This window comes from Chinchilla lanigera, unplaced genomic scaffold (genome assembly GCF_000276665.1).
Source record: "Chinchilla lanigera isolate Chin_1 unplaced genomic scaffold, ChiLan1.0 scaffold00047, whole genome shotgun sequence".
NCBI classification, from domain to species: domain Eukaryota; kingdom Metazoa; phylum Chordata; class Mammalia; order Rodentia; family Chinchillidae; genus Chinchilla; species Chinchilla lanigera.
Window position 1 is genome coordinate 6009471 of NW_004955448.1, and position 22911 is coordinate 6032381.

Below are 22911 nucleotides of genomic sequence, written 5' to 3' on the forward strand. Positions count from 1 at the left end.
TTCTGTCTCTTTGAATGAGTTATTACTTTTCAAGATCTGCCATCTTGGAGTCTAGCAAGTCACAGTTTTCTCTGACTAGCTTTATTGCCTGTGGGTTTGTGAGGTACCCTCACCTCTATCCCAGAGGCCCCTCTGTCAGTACATCCAGATTGCAGCAACTGTGGCAACCATCAAAGTTGATGTATCTCCTTGTTCACTTGCTAGATGGGGAAAAAATCAGACCACCGGTCTGTACCCAGGGTACGATATGGGCAGAAGTTTAAGTGGATTGCTGGTTACTGATGGCACTGTAAGATCCAGGTGCTTCTGGAAGTCACACTCACTAGGCCTGGTCTCACCATGGAGTCTGAATCAGGTGTTTCCTATCTTGAGCTTAAACTTTTCAGTGAGTCTTTGTATAGCCCGTATCTTTCTGCACTGTCTCCCATAGCTGTCTCTTACCAGCCTCTGTGGGACGATAACACTGGAAACCCTGAGGTGGAGCTGTTCTGTAGTTGTTCTATGGCTCAGTCTTTAACAACTCTTCCCCCAGTGGAGCCTGATTAAACACTCTCTGGCAACATGGTGGGCACTGCCCCATATTTCTTCTATAACTCTAGCCTGCTGTAAAGAAGTCACCTTAGATAAAAGCCTCACACTGTTTTTGTAGTGTACAATAGCTGAGAGCATTTTTTTAGGATTAGTGGGCCGGGCAGGTCCACTATTTCTTCTTGGAGCTGCCAACGCTCAGGGCTACCTTCTCTCCCCAAGTGTTGGCCTGGCCCACAATTACATCAATTGGTTAATCAGTGCCTCTGCTGCATAGATCTAGTGGTAAACAAAATACAGAGAGGGCTTGGATTCAGTAAGTGGCCATGGACACTGTGTGGGACACCTGGGCCCAGACATAGAGCAAACAGCAAACGCCGCGTGTTGGGTTCCATCTACCGTCATTTCTGTGTGTACCCTTTATTATTACACAATCTAAGTTTCATTATCTCAGCCTCCTTACCTTAAAAATAAAACAATAACAGTACCTGCCTCACAGGTACTGTTGTGAGGAATAGATGAGTTAACATTTGTAAAGTACTTATTCTTTGCTATACAATAAAATATGTATTTATATTTACTTTAAAAAAATAAAAACACTCATTTTACACAATCAGATAGTTAAGAATTTTCCCTAAAATTACATTCCTTATAAAAGAAAGAACCAAATCTAAAGTTCACGTGTTGGGGGAATTTTTGGTTTTGTTTTGTTTTTCAGTTTAAATCCTGCTAATTATTGGCTCTGATAAATCCTGTACTGCTTTCTAAGCTTACATTTTCTCTCTATTCTACCCAATCCAATGCTGTACTTTCAAAATCACTTTGTATACATCTCCCACCCTATTTCAGTCTCAAACCTTCACAGTTTACCCATTTTTTATTGTGGATTAAACTTTAATTTTCTAACAAGTTATACTTTCTGGATTATGGCTAAAACAAGGAATAATTGCTGAGTACTAATCTAAGAGACACATTAAATTATCAATAGAATAGTTAAATAAAATCTACTTATCCAAAATGCTCTTTGGGAAAACTTTAAAATGAAGTGAAGAATCTGGGTGTGATAGTGTATTTCTGTAATCCTAACATTCAGGAGGCTGAGACAGGAGGATGGCAAATTCAAGCCTCATCGACATAGTGTGTTTGAGGCCAGCCTGGACTACATAGTGAGATCCTATCTTAAGTCAAATCAAACTATTTTTTTTTTTGTCTTTTTGAAGAAGAGTTTTGCTATGCATTTCAGGCTGGCTTTGAACTGACTTTGTAGCCCATGGTGGCCTAGAACTTTCAGTGATACTCCTGCTTTAGCCTCCTGAGTGCTGGGATTACCGATGTGCACCACCACGCCCTTCCAAGCCAACCCAAAATAAACCAACCACAAAACACTAACATGAAGTACAGGGAGAGAAATCTATACTCCTTTCTTCCCACCATATGTTCACGTGTGCATGCATACACACACACACACACACTCACATGCCTCAGATAAACTCAAATCAAATTGTAAATTTAAGTGCTTTTCTTTTGGTAAGCAAACTTCCAGCTTTTCTGGACAAGAGACAAGTGATTGATCCTCACCACCACATGTACTTTTCATTCTCCTTTTCCATACAACTTGCAGCAAGACTCAAATTGTTGAACATTTAAAGAATTAATATTGGAAAAGGAACTAATTATTAATCCACACAACTAACAAATTTATCATCTTCCTGGAGTACCCTCAACCTAGCCTTGTTTCCAATCAAACAAAAACTGCAATCCTTGATTTACAGCTAAGAAAATTAAGTATCATAAAGATTAAATGATTTTTCCCTCAACTACAGAGTTTCAGTAGTGGAAATTTAATGTATATTTCACTGGTACATACACATAATACATCTTAATTCTTCTTTTCCTCCATCCATTTAGAAAAGATCTCCCTGCTTCTTGTTTATCTCCCATTTCACTCTTAAAAAAAATTTAAGGAATAAATGCATTAGATGCATTTAAAATATAATACACATATTTCTCTCTATATTATAATTTAAATATAATACAAATTTCTCTATATATTTCTTTTTTTTTTTTTTTTTTTTTTCCGGTACCTGGAACCGAACTCACGACCTTGCGCTTGCCAGGCAGGCGCTTTGCCGCTGAGCTAAATCCCCAGCCCCTCTCTCTATATTTCTGTATATATTATTTTTGAAATATTTTCATTTTAATCATACCATATTAACACTTAAGTTTCAATGGATTAGAAGCTTTTTTTTAATGGTACTTGGAATCAAACTCAGGACCTTGCACTCACCAGGCAGCCACCTGTGCCACTGAGCTATATCCCCAGCCCCTCAATGGATTACATATTGGCTTTAAAAACCAGTTTTGCTCCAGTTTTTGACACTTAACCTTGATTCTGTTTCTTCACCTCTTAAACAGGTGAGTAGAACTAGGCAATGTCTTAGTCAATTCTATATTTAAAAATTATGGTTATATAGTTCTATTACCAAGCTAAAACTAAACTAAAACTTTTGTATATTTCATAGCAGCTGAAATGCATAGCCACATGTACTTCAAAATAATAGTATGATGATGTGTAATGGTGTGATGCAATGACCTTAAAACAATTCATCAAATTTTCCCAAAAGTTTCAATTTCTAGTCCCATGAAATTTTTTGGTTATAATTAAAATTGGAGAAATGAACATTGGGGCTGCCAAAATATAATGCTACCATAAATTACTGTGTGGATGATTTCACTTTCTTGAAACTTTTGTATTAATACATTCTCTTTAGTTTCCTATTGTACCCATGAATGAATGTGAATAGAACATGAAGTACCACTTTTTCAACCCAGATGACTTTGGCTTCTCTTTTTACGCATAACTTTTTAAAAGAAATGGAATAGGACCATATTACCAAACAACAATGGACTATATTTTGTACTCCTTCTTGACTAATCACGTCATGTATTTTCAGAAATCTGGACCATTATGAATTGTCTCACAACTTCATTCAGATATTGCAAATTCGACCTGTTTATACAAAATATCTAAGACTGATGTTTTCTTTGCACTACTCATGTCTTGACCTCTTATTTGGACTATGGCATTGATGTTTATCTGATTTTCTTGTCACCTGGCTTATTCAAACCACCTTTATACTAATGATCTTCTAAAAAGCAGATGAATTGTTTTCCTCCCTGATGTTAGAGCCCACATTGTGTTTTTTCTCTGAACCATAGCCTTTCAGATAATAAGTAAATATCTTAACATGTAGTATCTTCATAATTTAGTTTTAGGATCTTGCTCTTCTGTTTACTTGTGAATGGATCATTCATAAAAACTGTTTTCAGAGATCCCATGTCTTTGAACATCTTTTCCTTTTCCTTGCTTCTGTAAGTAATTTGGGATATATTTTAGTTTTAGTTATTTCCCTATGTTTCTCACTTTACTATGAGATCTTAATTCTTTCTCTGATTTATCTCCTCTAACCAACAATGTGTTTAGTGCTTCTTAAGTTGTTAATAAACATATGTTGGAGGAATAACAAACTTAAAAGTTTAGTACTGACCTGAAATGTATAGTGAAGATATATGCTCATCATTGATTACTAGATCCAGCAGCTATTGTTTGAGCTATCAGCAGACCTTGGCATCATCTACATGGTGTAGGTTTTACCAGTATGTTCAATTCAGGAGTTGTCAGGTTATGGAAAGCTCCCATATGGATTTCAAAATAAGGCCTGAGAGGGGAGTTGTGAAACTATTAGAAAGAAGCTAAAGGAGCAATGAAGACTCCAGGAATTTGGAGATGCCAGAGATGTAGAACATTGGATAAAGAAAACTATAGGCAGTGACCAGGGATATTCCTAGAGAGATGCCCCATGGGTTACAGCAAGCAAGACCATAGAGAGCAGGGCTGCCCAATTTCTTTGGTGTTCACATCTCACCGTAACTTGCCTGAGGTGCTAGACATGAATCTTCAAGATTTCATATTTGCTCTGACTGATTTCAGTCTTACTTTGGTCTAATTGCATGCTATCCCCCTATTTCTCCCTTTGGGTATGGGAATATTCAACCTATGGCAGTGGTGGTAAACCTATGGCACATGTGCTGCAGTGGACTGATTGTATCATTGAAAGCTCTAAAACATTTGCCATCACTGACCTATACCATTGTATGCTAGAATTATTTAGCTTTCTTTTTTTTGCAGGAGTCCATAGCTTAGAGTTTGTCTTGAGTTTCAGAGTAGACTTTGTACTTAACCTTATTTGTAGTGCTCGAATTGTTAGGACTTTGACAGCTCTTAGAGATGAAAGAAATACATTTTGAATAATGAGACAGACAATAGTCTTTTGGGAGCCAGGGGTAACATGTAATGATTTAATATATCTCCTAAAAGTCTTGTTTTCAGAGGTGGGACTTTTGAAAGTTGAGTTACCATGTGGTTGTTATACTCACCCATTAATGGGTTTATCATTGAATGTGTTGTTAGGAGGCAGAGTGAGTTTATCATCACTCAGGGTGTAATTTAGAAGGGCGAATTGTTTTTCCTGGTTTGTCCTCTTGCCCTCTCTGCTTTCTGGGCATTATATAATGACAGTTGTCATCCATCATTAACTTCCAGCATGCCATTTATGATTTAGAGTTAGCAGACTGTGGGGTGAACCTACTGGCTATGAGCCCAAATATACTTTCTTCCTTTATGTTGCAGGTGTTAGGTATTTTGTCTCAGTGATGGGAAAGCTGACTAATACAATTCTCTTCTTGCTTACATGATGTCTGAGGAAAAGTAAGATATAATTCTTATCTTTATTTCCCTACAAATAAACTTTTTTTTCCTTTCTGGCATCAGTGAGAATTTTTCCTTCCTCTTGAATTTTTAGATATGCCCACGTATAATTTTTTTTTTCATTTCTCTTACTTTGTGTTGGCTGAGCATCTTGAGTCTGTGATTTGATGTCTGACATTCCTTTGCAAGAATCATTAATCATAATTATTTCATGTATTTCTTCTCTCCTTCTTTTACACCTATACTACACCTTTTGTAGATGCTCCATAATTTTTAGACATCCTAATATATTTCTTTCACTCTTTGTTCTCTTTGCTTTTTAGTTATAGAATTTCTATTAATAAATTCTAAAACTCGGATTTATGTCTCAGTTATCTTTATTTTGCTAGTAAGCCCATCAAAGTCATTTTCATTTCTGTTATTATATGTTTGATCAGTGACATCACCTTTTGGTTCTTAGGATTTATATCTCTCCAGTAACAATGTCCATCAGTCTTTCTATGTTGTCTATCTATTAGAACAATTATTATTATTGTTATTATTATTATTTTAATTTCATGGTCTAATAATTCATACAGTTCAGCCATGTCCATTTTTAATATATGCTCTACTCTACAAATTGATTTTTTTGCATTTTAGTATGTTTTGTAACTTAATTTTGCAGATAGGTAAAGGTACTGAGTGAAAATAACTACTGCAAAGATATCTATAATAATGTAGTAGTGAAGTGTGTGGAGAGTGGAAGTATTTTACAATTATGAGGTCTCAGAATTTTATTGAGCTGTTGACCTAGGGACTTCACAAATCTTTTAGAGTTTACCTACCTTCTTTCAGGGTACAGACATCTAGAGTCAATGGAGTTGACTATTTTTCTTCTCCAAAGTGATTTAGGCTTTGGAGATAAACTTTCAGCAAGATAGACCTGGTTAAATAGTTTTCTTGAGGGTAGACTTTTTTTTAATAACAAATATGTGCTCTGATATATTTCAAATTGATTCTCTATATCTACCCCTACAATAAATAAGACAGGTTTGTCTTCTTCAATACGAATGATAAGAATCTATATATATATAGTGGTAAAACTCACAGAACTGTGAGGGCAACTGGTGATTAGGTTTCCCTGGAGTTATTATTAAATCTCTGTTCTTTCTATAATCCATTAATCAGAGTTCATATTTTCCTTCCCTGATACTGATTCTTGTGGCAGTTTCTGCTTCTGAGTATCTGCTTTTATAAACCAAGATTCTGCATATTTACCTATCTCTCCAATCATACAGCTAATGGTTTTCTCTATGTCATCATATTTCTCACAGATATAAGAAAAGAAAAGCTTTTCATTTTTCCATGTTTAGCTTTTTTAATTCTGTTAAAATGAAGCAATAACATTCAAGCTTCTTTAATGTGAAGATATATTACTTTTAATCTTTACAAAAAACTTCAAGTTATGTGGTGTTCCATTTTAATACATGAAAAAAAAGTTATTACATAAGGCTAACTTACTTGCTTTGACTCAAAACTATCACTTTTAGTTTATTCTATGGCAAAATTTTTGACTTACTCTAACTATCTTGTATTGATAATCTTCCCAGGCTATAAACAAATGAAACATCAAAACTATAAATCTGGGACCATCTTCTAGAATTTCTACTATCACCAAAATATGAAATTTAGTTTGGCCAAAATTCTTACTTTTTCCTGTTTTTGAATTAACTTGCTCCAACCATCAGGTTATTTTCTACTTTCTAGTCTCTCCAAGTTGAGTTCAATAAACTACTCATAAACTACCTGCTAGAAGTGACCCTTAAAAATCAAAGGAATCCAAGTGGATCAGCAAGTTCAGAGAGGTTAATGAAGATCATTATCCAATATTGCTATAGTTTGGATAAGATTTGAGTGTTTTTCCCAAAAGTTCATTAAGATTCTTAGGGTGACGATGTTGATTGGTGGATTTGGACCTTTCAGAAGTGGGTCTGAGGTCAACAGATCCTTAGGGATAGAGAGTATTAATTTAGTTCTTGTGAGATCCTGAGTTAGCTCTTATGAGAATGAATCTTTATGAAGTACTTCTCCCTTCTCTACCTTCCTCTGGCCATATAAACTATCCCTCTTGCACATATTCTCACCATTGTGACATCTTCCACGTCAGCTCTCACCAGGGCTGCACTGAAGCCTCTTTTTATATAAAGTAACCCAGTCTCAGATGGTTTCTATAGTCATGAAAAATGGAATAATACAAATGCGAATCATCAATGTAGTTTTCAGTGAGAAATGTTTATCCCATTGTGGAAATGCAGTACAGGAGTTCAGGAGAAAAACTAAGCCTGTAAAATATTACCTCTCATCAAAAGGAATTTATGGAAAGGGTTGGAGGCACTGAAAGCTCAAAAATTTGAAGAAAACAGAATGGAAGACTGACAGTAAAGCAACACATGTCACTGGGGGCAGCCTAGAGAAAGAAGCAATTCAAGGAAAAGAAACAGGAGAATGCACCGTAATAGAAAAGCTACAGGAGACATCCTTGATGAGGTAGTCCAAAGCATCAGTTCTTATCCAAAGATCAAGAAGAATAAGAATTGAGAAAAATGATTTAACTTGTCAATCAGAAAATCAGAGATGCCCTTTAAGAATGTGCTTTTAGCAAAATGATTAAGCTTGGGCATCCTTTTAATCATCCACTATCTAGTTCATTGAGTTAAACAGAAGATTATTGTTATACTTAGACTGCAAACTGGAGAAGTATCAGTTTACCTGAAGTTAAACCTGAAGACAAAGCCATTAGTTTTCTTTGAAAACAAACTCTCTGTTAGGAAAGACCTTCTTCCCTGTGAGTTTCCTCTAGTTTCCTCTAGTTACCCCATTATTTTTAAGGTACATTATGTGAAACACAGCACTGTTTAATTTACATCATATAATATGCATGTCTTCTGGTTTAATCAGAGATTGTGTTGGCCAAAATTGCAATGTTGATATTTTTCCTTGAGGTCAACAACATTCTTCTAATATTTAATCTATTTGTGGAATTGAAATATTTCCCCATTCTTTGATCTCCTTATCAAAATCAACTCAGAAAATGGCCACATCTTTCATTTAGGCTTTATTTTAACTGTACATCAATAAGAGTATTGGCATTTAAAAATTTCATTTCAATAACTTAATAAAATTTTGTCCTTTTAAAGGACTGTTAAATGTCTTTAAGGTGGTAAGAATCTTAAAGTACCCTTCACAAAGCCCCCAATATTATGCCAGAGGAAAGCCAAATATCCCAAATACATAATACTTTTATCCTCTGTGACATAATACTGTATATACTTTTAGAATTTGTTCACAGAAATGGTATAATGTAAAGGAGATATGGGCAGGAAAGCCTTTAAAAACATAATCCTTTTGTAGCCCTGTAATAGCTTATTTTTAAAAATCAGTCATTTTGAATTGTGTCTAACGGTTTTAGCAGAGTGACTTATTTTTTCAGAGCTATCACATCTGAATATTATCTCTTATAAAGATCGTGCTATGACCAAGGATCACTTTTCAAAAATCATCTCATAACTTTGTACATGATGATAGCAAATATAATCATTTCACTTATTAACCTGGAAAGATCTTTGAAGAGAGGTAATCAGACCATGTTTTGGGCAAGACCAATCTGAATCTTGTGCTGTTATAACCTTTAATACTTCATAAATTTTTAGCACTATACCTCAGGAATATCACACTGATATTGAGAATTTATTCTGTTGGCTTTCATTATTGTCAAAACAAATCATTTGCTTACAACATAAAATTTAACAAATATGTACAACTACTCATAGTTTAAAACAGTACTCTTAGCCTTAGCAGTTTTATTTAATGTTTTGTTTTATTTTATTTTAGTTGTTTTATTTTATTTTATTTAAGTTTATTTTATTTGTTTTATTTTATTTAAGTTTTATTTTAATGTTTTATTTACTTTGTCTTACACTAATCTAAGAGGTAATTGAAGTAAAAAATCAAGTGTTTCAAAATCAGACTTTACCACATCCTTGCTTATTGATGCTTCTACCATATTTCCTGAATTCACAATCAGTATGGAATGAATAAACACAAAAATGAAATCTTAATGGTTAAGTTATTTATTCACTTATTGAATAAATGCTTACTTAGAATAAATGCATACTTATCTAGTATGGCACTGTGATGAATATTATGCAATGGTATGCCTGCCCTTGCAAAACTTAAAGCTACCAGAGTTAAAAAAAAAAAAAAAAACAACAAATAATAAACAAGCAAAAACAAAGCCACATGTATTGAGTAGTAGAAGTCACTGTTTTAATAAATCATTTCCTCTACAAGCTTAATCATTACAACTCCATGAAGTATGGCTATTTTGTTCCCATCTTGCACATGAGAAAACTGCAGGAGAGTTATTATGTTGCTGTGTCATCAACCAAGTAAGTGGTAGAGTGAAAATTTTAACCCATGTAATATGGTGCTAATCTTAGATTACTTTAAATCATTAAATCGAGCGTTTAGGTTTAATAAGATTTTCAGATGTACTCGGAAGCTAACACCCATTAATGGACCTAGGGATAAAGGATGTGGCGTGTTTACTCAGAATTTGTCCTCCACTAACCTCGTAAGATATAAAGATAAAACACATTCACGTGTGAAAAGAAGCATTTGACTTGAGCACTTTCCTCATTCACAATAACACTGTAGTTTTGGAAAGTCCCACTCTTAAAGAGGGTCAAGATCACAGACTCATTCTGGTCACTTGATCCTTGCGTTGTGTGTTTGCTCTTCAGAGACTCTCTTGGCAGAGAAAGTGGGCACAGCACTTTAGAAGGGGTTGCAGAATCTTCATTACCTTGGCCCTCACAACAACTGAATCATAAAGGAAAGGTGAGTGCTATTGTATTTATTGGTACTATTTCTTCTCTCCCTGCTCGCTGTCCTCCCCGCCTCCTCCACCTCGCCTTCCTCCTCCTTCTCTCTTTTCTTTTTCTTTTCCTCCTTCTCCTTCTCCTTCCCCTCCTCCTCCTCCTTCTTCTTTGTCTTCGTCTTCTTCTGCTCCTCCTCCTTCTCATTCTCATTCTTTTCCTTCCCCTTTCCTTCCCCCTCTCTGTCCTCTCCCCCTCCCCTCCCTTTCCCCTACTTCTACTTATCCTTCTCCTCTTCCTTCTTCTTTTTCCTTTTTCACTATATAGATGGAGAAACACAAGTCTGACCAAAATCACACAACTGAAAGTGGAAGAGCCTCCTTTGTGGCTATGTCCTCTGCCCTTAAACACCATACAATCTCTATAAAATAATAAACAGTCATTGACACAGTATCTTGAGGGGATCACTGCACATCCATTGTTTGCCTAGTTAATAGCTGATAAAAGTACAGACCTTTGGAGTTCAGATTCAAAATGATGGATTCTAAAACTTGGCCATTCTTTCGAATTTGTCTGCCTGCTGCTGCTGCTGCAATTAGAAATTACTTCCACATATTTTGATAAAGAAAGAATTATCTAGAAATTCCTCTTCAATTATTTCCTACCCAACATAGTTTAAAGCAGATTTTTGAGGAAAAATGACAGTCTCCATATCCTGTATTTGTTGTTTTCATCAAGTTTTAAGGCTTACAGAGGGGAAAGTAATTTTGTGCTCCATCCCGCATGAATACTTAGCTAGGACTTCTTGTAACAAAAGACAAATTGGTAAGAGAAAACAAATAGAAATTTAATAACATTTTAAATGTTATCCATATACATAGGATATAATCCACAAAAAAGAAAGCAAATATCTACCTAGAGTAGACCTGTAAGAATTGGCTTAGACTTTAGCCTTCAATATTATCATTCTCTAAAGCAAAGGAAAGGAGGGTGCAAAAGCCCATTTGGGATGAGCTGATAAAGAAAAACACTTGTACAAAACTTAGCTATGTTAAGTAGATGTAAGTCAATATTTTCTCCACTGAGTAAGAGTCTGTGGTGAATGGACCGTCTTGTTCTCCTCGTATAGAGAGGGAGACACACATCCAAATCAATAGTTCTTTTATAGATGTAAATTTCCCTTATAATAGGGTAACTTTCCAAAGCTTCTCTTATATATGTAGTGTCTTAAAATAGCCAACTCAAAATAATGCTGAGACCACAGAGGCATATTTTGAGATGGCATATTCTGGTCTTTTACAGTCAGGTCTTGGAGTGGTTTGCATCAAGCACCATTATTGGCACCCAGTGTGTCTAAAATGCTGGGATCCTTGGAGCTCAGAGTCTAGCGGCAAACCAGTGAGGAGAATGCCATGCAGTGAGTACTGTGCAGAGGCATTCAAGACAGGAAAATGAAGATCAGTGTTGGTTATAGAGAGCTTCACAGAACTGGTGTCTTTACAGTGTATTGCAACAAACTATCTCAAAAACATTTGAACAAATTGTTCTCAAAAATGTAGTGAGCCATTATATCTGAGTCCCTGAGATAAGTGCTGTGCCTGGTGGTGCTCATGGTAGAGTAAGAAGGTCATGGAGATTGGATGACACAGCCAAGTTGAGCCAGACAATTATCTCTGCTACTCAATAATTCAAGCCATCAGTCCTTTAATTTAAAATAGAGAAAGAGATAGCTGGAAGGAGACTGAGAGAAGCTGATGACATGGTGGGATAATGCATAAGATCCAAGACTTGGAGGCCACCAGATACAGTCTTTGGTCACCCATCTGCAGGGACCCTGAAGAGTGGGAGACAGTGGAAAATTGTATAGCAATGGGACTGACATATATGCTCTAGTACCTCCTTTAGTTCCTTAAATCTCCTTTCCTCCAGTCATCTCCAGCCCACATCTAATATTTCAACAGCTCTCTTCTCTAGACCAAACCTAATCTTGCAACTCCAACCAACAATTCAATCTTCATGACATGAGCAGCAAATCCGTCAAAACTATTTAACAGTGTTTAAAATGTAATGGGATAGAAAGCTCTCTGTCTTGTTTTCTCCGTGTCCTTACATTTTACTCCAACTGCCGAGTCACAGAAGACATATCACTCATGCGAGTGATTTCAGACCTGTATTCACTAAGTCTTACCTATACTTTTGGTCCAATTGATGGAGCTAGTATCGGATGACCAGAATTCTTTAGAAAAATCACCCAATATAAATTCTCAAATTCTTCTTAATGTATGTCATCACAAAAAGATTCCAGTGAGTTTTCTAAAAACTGTTAAAATGTGGAAATTTTGGTAGATATTTCTCTGCTTTCCTTGAAGCAACTGTGGTTTCACTCACTGAACAACTATTTGAAGGTCACTTGAGTACACCAGACCATGCGCACACAAGGGATGCCTGCAGAGAGCTTGCAGTTCAGGTGAGAACATGGACAAATGAAGAAATCCCTTCAGTTAGCTCAACTTCATTACTGCCTACATAACAACGGAGAGAGTAACTGATATAGGTTATTATACAGAGGAAAGGGCCAGGGTAGTTTTTCTTTGTGGTTACCAAAGTAGCTTGTGAGTACTTTTGAGGACAGTTGATGGAAATTTTACATGTACTTCCAGAAAAGTTGTGATGTCCTGCCATAATATTTGATATTGGCGCTTCTATTCATGTTAACACAGGATTAAAATGAATCGTGTAAGCAAGAAAATTCTGACCCTAAGTCTTGCAACCATTGTTAATTCCTATCATTTTGTATTGAGGTCAATTATCATTCTTGTTGTTTTGATTTTGTCTTCATTGTTATTTTGTTACTTTTTAAACATTTAAAATAAAAAAATTGGGGGCTGGGGATTTAGCTCAGCAGCACAGCGCCTGCCTGGCAAGTGCAAGGTCGTGAGTTCGATTCCCGGTACCAGAAAAAAAAAAACAAAAATAAATAAATAAATAAGTGAAATAAAAAATTTTTAGTCTTATGTTAAAAACAGAGGAGCTACAAAATGGCATCCACACTAAAAGTAATTTGGGAAACAAATGCCAGTGTATGTGTCTTCAATAGCTTCTGAAGAAAAGAACAATGTCCTAGAAAGACTAAAAGCAGGTTGCATAGATTAGATATCTTCATGGTGAAGTGAATTTATGTAACCTCTACTTTTGTGTTTTCCTCTCCATTACAGGAAACCTCAAAACGCCCCCTGGTGACCCTGCCACGTAGTGCTCTGGCCGGTAACTACTCCCTCTCCTTGAGCTTGGGCTGCACCCACTGATTCCTTTCCTACAGAGTAAGCAAACTGATGAGATGTTGTTTGCGAGATTAGGTTACCCAAAGGCTCTGATGTTATTTTTCTTCCTCTCTCTCTGCTGTCTTGCTCTGAGAGAAGCCAGCTGTCAGGTTGCAAGCTGTCCTATGGAGAAACCTGTGTCAGGAGGGACTGAGGGTCTCCCTGGTCAAAAGCTAGCAAAAAAACTGATCCCCAGCCCCACAACTCACAAAAAATAGAATATTGGCAATAAGCACCCATAGGAACATTACCCTAGCTGAGCCATGAGAGGGTGGCAGCCCCAAGTGTGGTGGGTGACACCTTGACTGGTGTGTCCGACGAGGCCTTGTGCTAGTGGATCCATGCAAGTACACCCAGACTCCTGATCCACAAATTGTGAGAAGACACACATGCATCGCTTCACAACACTAAGTTCTAGGGTAATTTGTTGTAGAGCAATAGATATCTAAAGCCTCTTCTCCTCAAGCACAAGGACATGTTTAATTGGATTTTGAAAAAACAGACTGTTGGCTTTGCAGGTCTATAAGCAAGAGGAAATGAATAATCTTAGGGTAATCTTGCTGTTCCTTTGTTTTTCCTCCTGTGCATTTTCTTTCTCCTGTCTTCCTTTCAGCAGTCACGGACACATATGTAAAGAGTATTGGGAAGGATATAAGGAAACTAAGGTCTGCAGAGCTTCCTCAGCACAAGGACCTGGAGGGTGCCAGATCTGGAGGTGAGATATGGACCAAATTTGCAGAAAGTCTTTCTGTCTACTTTCCATGGAGAGTTTCCATTTGTATGAATTTTACAAGTAAATATTTCACATAAAATTTCATTCTCAAATAGATCTCAATTGGAAGCATGTTTAAAAAGCTTAAAAAGCACTTGTTCTTCCCATGAAAAAGGCCTGGGGGTGAGAACTCATGACTGTACAGTTCTGAGTCCCAGTTCCTTCCTTGCTTAAGAGGAGATTAGTTCACCCATTCTACCCATTTCACAAGGTTGTCGGCGCCATATCCGTGACGGTGAGCACAGGTCTCCTCCTATTACACTCAGAATTATAACCAAATTCATGTCTTTCTTGACTTCTTGTACCTGTCATTCTCTTTGCTAACATTGTTATATCACTTGTCACCTTTGGATATGTTTTATCTTTGAGCTTTTTAGTTCTTATTTTTAACTTAAAAAAAAAAAAACAACTACCTTGCCCTGGGATGTAGCCTCCAAGAGAATAACAACTTACTGGATTTGGCTGTAGTTGGCATTATTAGGAGGTAGAACTCTGCTTGACACCTCAGTGCTCAATGGGTGTTGGTAGAATAGAATAAACAATTGAAGTGTGACTGAATCAATAAGTGGGTAAAATGAGACATTTTGTGTGAGATAGCCTAAAATAAAACAGTCTTCTAATCTAACTCCATCTGAGTAACTGCAGTAGTAACATACCAGCTCTACACCCTGAAGAAGTTAGTAAACCCCTTTATATTTCCACATTAATCCAAAGTCCCCAAGCCAGCTAGCCTAGAAATATATTCTCCTTTTAATTTGATTTTTCAAAAGGAAAACACTTTGTGAGGTTACAGACCTGCTGTCACTCCCCTCCCACATTCCAGCATACTCACATTATTACTCTGACATAGCCCTGAGGAATTTGTGGTAAGCATCACAAGCCAAGACCGAGTTATAATTCTCCCACCCTGTTAGTGGTGTCTGGAAAGGGTCCAGACCTGTAGTTGAAGAAAACAAAACTTGGAGGCAATGGAGAAACAAAGTCACCCAATGGCTTCTCAGAAGGCACAGTTCAAGGTGACTTTATTTTGTGTTACAGTTTGGAGTCCTGGGTTGGACTTGAGAGGCAATTTGTGAATAATTTAATGTGAAGTGAAACTCAGGAACAACAGTGTTTGCTAATTGCTCTTCCTACCATGGAATAAAAATTGATTCAGAAAAATCATTTTAGATAAAAATTGCTAAACATTTCAAAGCAGCTTGCAATTAAGACCAAGTAATGCATTTCTAAGTATTTCTATGTGTGAGTGGTAGAAGTTGTTAACTGAAAGTTTTCCAATGGAATATTTTAAGCAATCTTTCTAGTCAAAAAATATAATCTATTCTTTCTCTCCAAAGATTTCTTCCTGTATAGAGAAGAGGAAATTTATTAGCTGCTCTTTGTAACATACCTTGTTTGGAAGATGATGCTCAGTAGCAAGTAACACAAGCCAAATCCAGATTTTTCATGCTACAGAGGATGAGCTAAACACTGAAGAGGTTTAGCACATCTTTGAATGATCTGTGCAATGGATCCCTGGGAGCTGCCTCCTCAGTAGATGTAATGGTTGATACATTGTGTCAACTTGAGAAGTTTAGAAGCTTAACTAAACAACTCAGCAGGGAGCCAGGGTCCTCACTTTGTAAACATCCTCATCCTGTGCAAGAGGAGAGCACAGAGACGGCGGGAGTGCTACACCCGCCCTGGTGCCCTGGAGGGGTGGTAGCCTGCTTACCATATAAGGGAGGAAAAGAGGCTTCCTCTTCCCCCTCCTGCTCTTGTTGCTTTGCTGTTTTCTGCCACCTTGAACTGTTGCCCCTCTGCCACGCCACCCTGCCTTGGGGCCAGCTGATTATGGACTGAAACCTCTACAAACTGTGAGCTAAATAAACCTTTCCTTCCTTAATTTTGGGTGTCAGGTATTTTGCCTCATCAACAAGAGAAAATTAGCCAAGATATCAGATTATTGTCATCTTCAGTCTTCCCCCAGGCAGAACTGAGACTCAATTTCCAGTACTAGTCCGGGAACTCAGGTTGTCATGTTTTTCATGTCATCCTAGTTATTAAACATTTTAAATACTTATGCTTCATTATAGCTCTGAATTTCCACTGGGGTGCAAATAGTTTAGGACCACCTAAGACTGGTAACCTCAAGTAGAGGAAATTCCAGAAGGAAGGTGGAGGAGATGCATACAATGTGTGGTGCAAAAAGTGGTACAGAAGGAGAGTAGGGCGTAACTGCAAAGGCTTTGCATTGGGTTTCTTGACAAAGTGATCATAACAGAAGAATATATACAAGGTTAGTAGATCAAGTATGAATTCCAACTGAATATTATGACAAAAGATGGGATTTAGGATGAAGTTTTACGATAACTCTGCCTTCACTGACATGCATGAACAGGAAGTGCAGAAGCAGAGGAATGTTTCAGGTTCTGGAAATATTATCTCAAAAGATGGAAAATTACAAAGGAGTATGGGCCAAAGCAAAGCTGAAACTTCTGCTTGCCTTTTCTCCAGAGAGTGTTTCAATTCTTATGCAATCTACATTTCCTAGGTCATATTGGTCTGGTAGTAAAAATAGGAACAAAAGTACAGAAATCAACAATAATTTTCTGGGTCAACTTTATCTACCATGCGCCAGACACTTCACATGTGTATGGGAGAAAATGTCTGACGGTGGCTTCCCTATCTGCCACGCTGGAGCCTGGATACCGAGGTGTTCTGCTCCAGAGGTCCATAGTTTTGTGTCCTGCCCAGATCCCTAAGGCTGGTCAGTGTTCCATTTATCAGTATGGTGTCAGCTCTTAGGATCCTAAGTGGTTAAAGGTCCCTTTCGTGTATTGCCCAGGTGATTGAATTTAGTGCAACAAAGGAGGTAAGTTTTTAAAGTTATTTCTGTTACGTGGTCATTTTCCATGACTGCCTTCAACCTCTTTCCCACCTCCTTCCCACTCAATCTGGGAAAAAAGTACAGATATTCCACTCTCCTCAGACCTGCCACATGCTTTCTAACTCCCATCAAGGAATTAGCTTTCCCCCAAAGCCCTTTGGTGTCTCCTGCAAGTCAGCTTGTGAAACAACATCCTTGTGGGTTCCTTACAAATCATCATCTGGGATAAAACCCAAGGAATTTACATCATGTTATAACTTGAGATATACCCAGTGATAAAATAATAGGAGACTGGTAATGCTGTTTGATGCTTTCACTTGGTTGTTGCCATAGAATTATCTTTTGAACATATTCTACTACATAGTGTTTCACTCTAGCATTAACCACATAGCAACAACAGGCACGTCACAGCAGTACTACTGACTTAATGTCTGGAAGTTGGCTATTTAAGTGTTTCAATACCATGTCAAGGAACTGAATTGTATCCTAAAAATAGAAACTCAAATCGTCATGGTTCTTAGTCTACGCTGAAATATGAAACCCCGAGTAAGAGTGGGATGACTTTGTTGGCTTTTGAGAGCGTGACATCTCACCCCAATTGCTAAACATCTCTAGTTTGTGTGTGATTCTGTATGCCATCTTTGATACTTCTGGAGTATATGTTCTACAGGGAGTTCCCTTCCTGGAAAAACATCAACACATCACTAATTTTTTTTTTGAGTAAAGAAATTAAAATGAAACTACGGTCCTGAGAGAAAGAAAGTTTCAAAAAAAGAAAGCAAAATGTCTCATTTTATTATGAGACTTGAACTCAGAATTCCCTTTTAGGACTATCACTGTTATATGGCAGTTTAATGGTTGTCATAAGCTTCCCTAAGACTACAGCTACTAGCCAGACATTTTTAGATTTCACACAGATTCTGGATGTCAGGTACCAAAAGCAACGGTGGAGAGTCAGAAGACAACTTGCAGTAACCTCAATGCAGCTTGATATAGCAAGCAGCAAAAATTAAGAGACAACGGCATTACATTGTCAGCCATGTGTACTTGGAACCAGTAAGCCAAGGCAAGTGCTTGCCTGCACAAATATTGAAGACTAACTGAGAGGAAGAGACAGGTTCTACATCTTGGCATCTGATGGTATGACTGACCGTTCTCAGATGGCTTTGGCACACTCTAGAAAGGGACGTTAGCTGCTTCTTAGGTTTCTCAGCCCTTTGCAACCCTAAAAGCACATTTGCAACCCCATAGATAGTCACTGCGGACAAGGACATCTCCATCTCCCTGGAGAACACCCGACCTCATCATTCTTTGCAGTGAAGGCTGAATTTTCAGAGTTAACTATTCAAATCTTTAGTCTTTTGCAAAGTGAATTTGGGAAATAGAAGCCTAATTTTCTGAGATCTGGGAAATTTAAGTTGTACGATTCTTGAACTTCTTCAAAACTGTCGTGTTTCCCATTTACCTTTTGTGTTTTTATATAAATTTTATAATCAGCTTGTCAATTACAACACAAATCTATACACAAAACTCATTGGGATTTGTGCTGTGATTTATCAAATCTATCGATCATTGTGAGAGAAATATCACGAGTATTGTTTGAAATATTGAATCTTCCAATTCATAAACACGATATATCTCTTCCCTCTTTTATTTAGACTTCGTTAATACAGCTCAGTGATGATTCTCTATAGAAGGCTCGCATATCATTTGTGAGGTCTATTTCTAAGCCTCACGCACCAAACTTCAGATGAAGGCTATTTGAGAAATATCATTTTAAAGTTCTCTTCATCAAAAAAATATGATAAACTGTAATGGTTCTAGCACTCATGAAAAATAGTCAAGGTCTGGATGGCTATAGATTCCTTACAGCAAGAAATTTAAAGTGATTCAGGCATTAACACTACTAAGTGATGGAATAATTAAGAAAGTATCTTTCATGTCTAAGTATCCATAGAAGATAAAACCATTTCTTAGTCTGTCTGTTGTTGTCGTTGTTTTGTTTAGATGGAGTTTTGCTGTGATCTCCAGGTTGGGCTCTAGTTATTGGGCTCAAATGACCGCTGCAGCTTACTGAGAACCCAGAACTAATTGTGTCCGTCATCATACCCGGCATCTAGAAAATATTTTAATTATACTCTATTGTCTGGATATGTTTTGAGTGTATACCATAAGCCTTTGAAAAATTTTAATTCCCATTGTGAAGTAATAAAGGGTGAAAACTTAATCTGACTATGGTTTTTAGAGGCAGGATTTTTGGGAGGTGAGTAGGTCTAGACCAAGTCATTAGGATGAAGGCACTCTGATCGAATTCCATGGTCATTAAAGGAGAGGGAGAGAGAACAGAAGCTATGCACTGGCACGGTTCCTCCCTCTTACTATTTGATGCCCCGGGGCCACCAACTCTGGCATTTTACCAGTAGAAAAGCATCTCTAGATGTGGCTAAAATAAACCTCTTATAACTTGTACAGGTCTTAGAACTGAGTTTATTAGCAACAGAAACTGTACTAAGACATGTGACACTACAAGATTTACATTGCATTTTTTCCCATGAAAAATATATAAGGATTTAATACTGGATTTATTTATTTATTTTTTGTTTGTTTTTTGTTTTGTTTTTCTCCGGTACCGGGAACCGAACTCACGACCTTGCGCTTGCCAGGCAAACGCTTTTGCCGCTGAGCTAAATCCCCAGCCCCCTAATACTGGATTTAATTTTATCATATTTTTAAGTAGTCATGCATAAGTTGACACTATGATCTTCTACTTGGTTATAAAGAAAATGAAGCCCAGAAACACTGCCATATTTTAACTCCACAACAGAGCTAGCATCACATATAAGATTCTCAGATAGCAAAACATTAGCCTTCCCTTTCCAGATTCTCTCCTTGTAGCTTTAAGACTTTTCCTTGAATGATTTGAAACAATCACATAAATCTAGGAATTTGCAAAGTCAGTATCTCATTTTAAAAAATTGATGTTGTTTTTTGGTAAGACTTGACACACAGTTCTGTAGTCAGGAAAGGATTAGGAAATAGGTTCTCTCCGCTCTAGGAGCCCGACTATGCCTGGGACTGAGTCCTGGTTTGGGCATTCAGGATGAACAGGGCGGAAGAGGGCACAGAGGCCTTTCTGAAGACTCCATCAATAGCTCTGCTTTCTCTGCTTCTCTGATTCATTGTCTTTTCCAGCCAAGAGACACTTAATCTAGCCTGCAGGATGGCAGACCTGTGCCCCCAGCTAATCACATATCCTTTCAAATTCATGTTTTATGTTTTGAGTTCATCCATATACTTTCTCAAGGGTTAGGCTTTTGAAATCCAAACTCTTTGAATTAACATGTGCTTTCTGTCACATCACCTCCCTCTAAGCTGATGAATGATTAGGGTTACATTTGTAGAGGAGCAAACATTGCAAAAAAGTGTGCATGGGAGAAGTTTAAATCATGTCTCACAATATCATGCTACCCAGTTTATCTAGTGTTCAGAAGATAAACATGGTCAAAGATGACCAGTGGAGAATCATGACAAAACTGATGACGAACTGAAATAAAATGTGTAGAAAAAGCTTTTTGTAAATGATATAAACTAAGACTAGTCTGATAGCTCATTATCTGATAGCTAATTTACTGTATTTGTTCCATTACCCCAGGAAAATTGTCAACTAGGACAAATTAAAGTAACTACGTCATGACTTCTATTTACCTCTCAAATTCATTGTTCTATAAGTTGCTTTACTGCAGGTCTCCCTTGGGCCTAAATTAGTGGAGACTACGAATGTTTTCTGAATGAACACTTGGCAACTCTTCAGAATTCCTGTTATAATCAAGTCATCTTAGATTGACAGTATATATTGTTTTAAAATATTATGTTCAAATCAATTAAAAAATGGAAAAGAATAAAAGAGCATATATTTTAGAGTATATACATAATAGTTTTAATAACTTTAAAATTATTTTAAAATAATTCATATTTAAATGTTTATATCATTGAAATAATTATTATATGAAAGTTTTTTTGAAAATCAGCAAAAGTAAAAGTTAGTTTGGAAGCCTGGGGAATTCTTATTAGCAATCATCAAAATCACTTGTGTGTTTCCTAGACCACTGCTTCCTGTCAGAGACAGAATTGCCTAGTACTGTGACTATGCGGGCTACTGTGGCATTTGGATCCCTGCTTTCAAACGCTGGATCCAACTATTTACTAAGTTTCCTTAATTGATTATTGATTTAGTGCCCAAGATCTGAATATCATTCCTGTACCCTTTTTCTCCCATTCCTCACATCTAATAAGTTGCGTAAGCTTATTATTTTATTCCTAATTAGCATTCAATCTTTTTATTTCTCTCCTTCTGTGCTCTCAGAACTGTATTACCATGAAGAATCTGCAGAACTACAAAATATATTCCTGTTTCCCTTCTTGTCATTTTTTATTCTACCAACCATATTGCAACTAGAAACCTTTCTTCTTTAAAATGTATTTTTCTTTTTAATTGACATGCAACTCTTATAGAACTATTATAGAGTTCCATGTAAAATTCCCATATACAAATATAATATGTAACAATCAAGTTAGGGTAATTGACACATTTATCATCTCAAACATGTATCATTTCTTTATGTTGTGAACATTCAAAACTCTCAGTACTAGCTATTCTGAAATATTTAATTAATTGTTGTCAGCCATGTTTACCTTACTGCACTATGGAGCATTAGAAGTGATTCCTCCTGTCCGACCACACCCCTTTACCCATCGCTGGTCCTCTCTCCGGCCCTCTCTTCCCCACTCCCTTTCCAGGCTCTGATACCCATTATCCCACTGAATTGTTTGAGATGAACTTCTCAGCTTCCACATGCAAGTAAGAATATGCAATTTTATCTTTCTGTATTTGACTTATTTCACTTAACATGATGTTAATGACAGCATTTCATTGGTTTTAATTGTCAATAATATGCCATTTTATATATGTACTGCATTTTATTTATCTACTGCATTTATTTAAGGATCCATGTGTTAACGGATACTTAAGTTGATTCTATATCTTCATTATCGTGAACTGTGTTGCAGTACACACGTGAGTGTAAATGTCTTTTTGACATACTGATTTTATTTCTTTTGCTTATGTGTCCAGGAGTAGGATTACCAAAACAGTCTTTCTCATTGAAAATCTGACAACTCTACTTCCTTGCTTTAAAAATTCTTTAGTCCATGTTACTGTAACCTGTTGCCAAAACATCAAGCCTCCTCTCTGACCCTCAAAACAGGATTAACTATTCTTTATGACTTTCTCTTGTTGGAATCAACTGTAATTTGATTTTCTGTCTCCTCCCCAAGAGGAATAAACTGAATTTTTCTTTATTATTATATCCTGAATACCTATGGCATAAGCTCAGAGAAATTTTGTTAATTAGTAATAGGCTGAACAAATAAATTGGGCTTTGCATACCCAGTGCTGGAGAGTCAGAGGGTGTTTTTTTTCCCCATGGTGCTGTAACTACATTTAAAGTAGGCTGTTTCCAAGGGGGTAATAATATTCTGAGTAAGAATAAGCATTGATGGTAAAAGAAATGAACAACTGTTTAAAGGCCATAGTTAAAAGAAAAGTATAGATAAGAATTTCTGAAAAATAGTTATAAAATAATAAGCACATCCAACTATCAACAAGGTAGCATACAATGACCAGGTGTTGAGTAGAGCTAAATATTTGTGGGTCTTTCTATACTCACCTGCTCTCTGAATTCCAGAACTCTTCATTTACCGTGAGCTTTACCTCTCTTCAACAAAGATTATTTGATGGT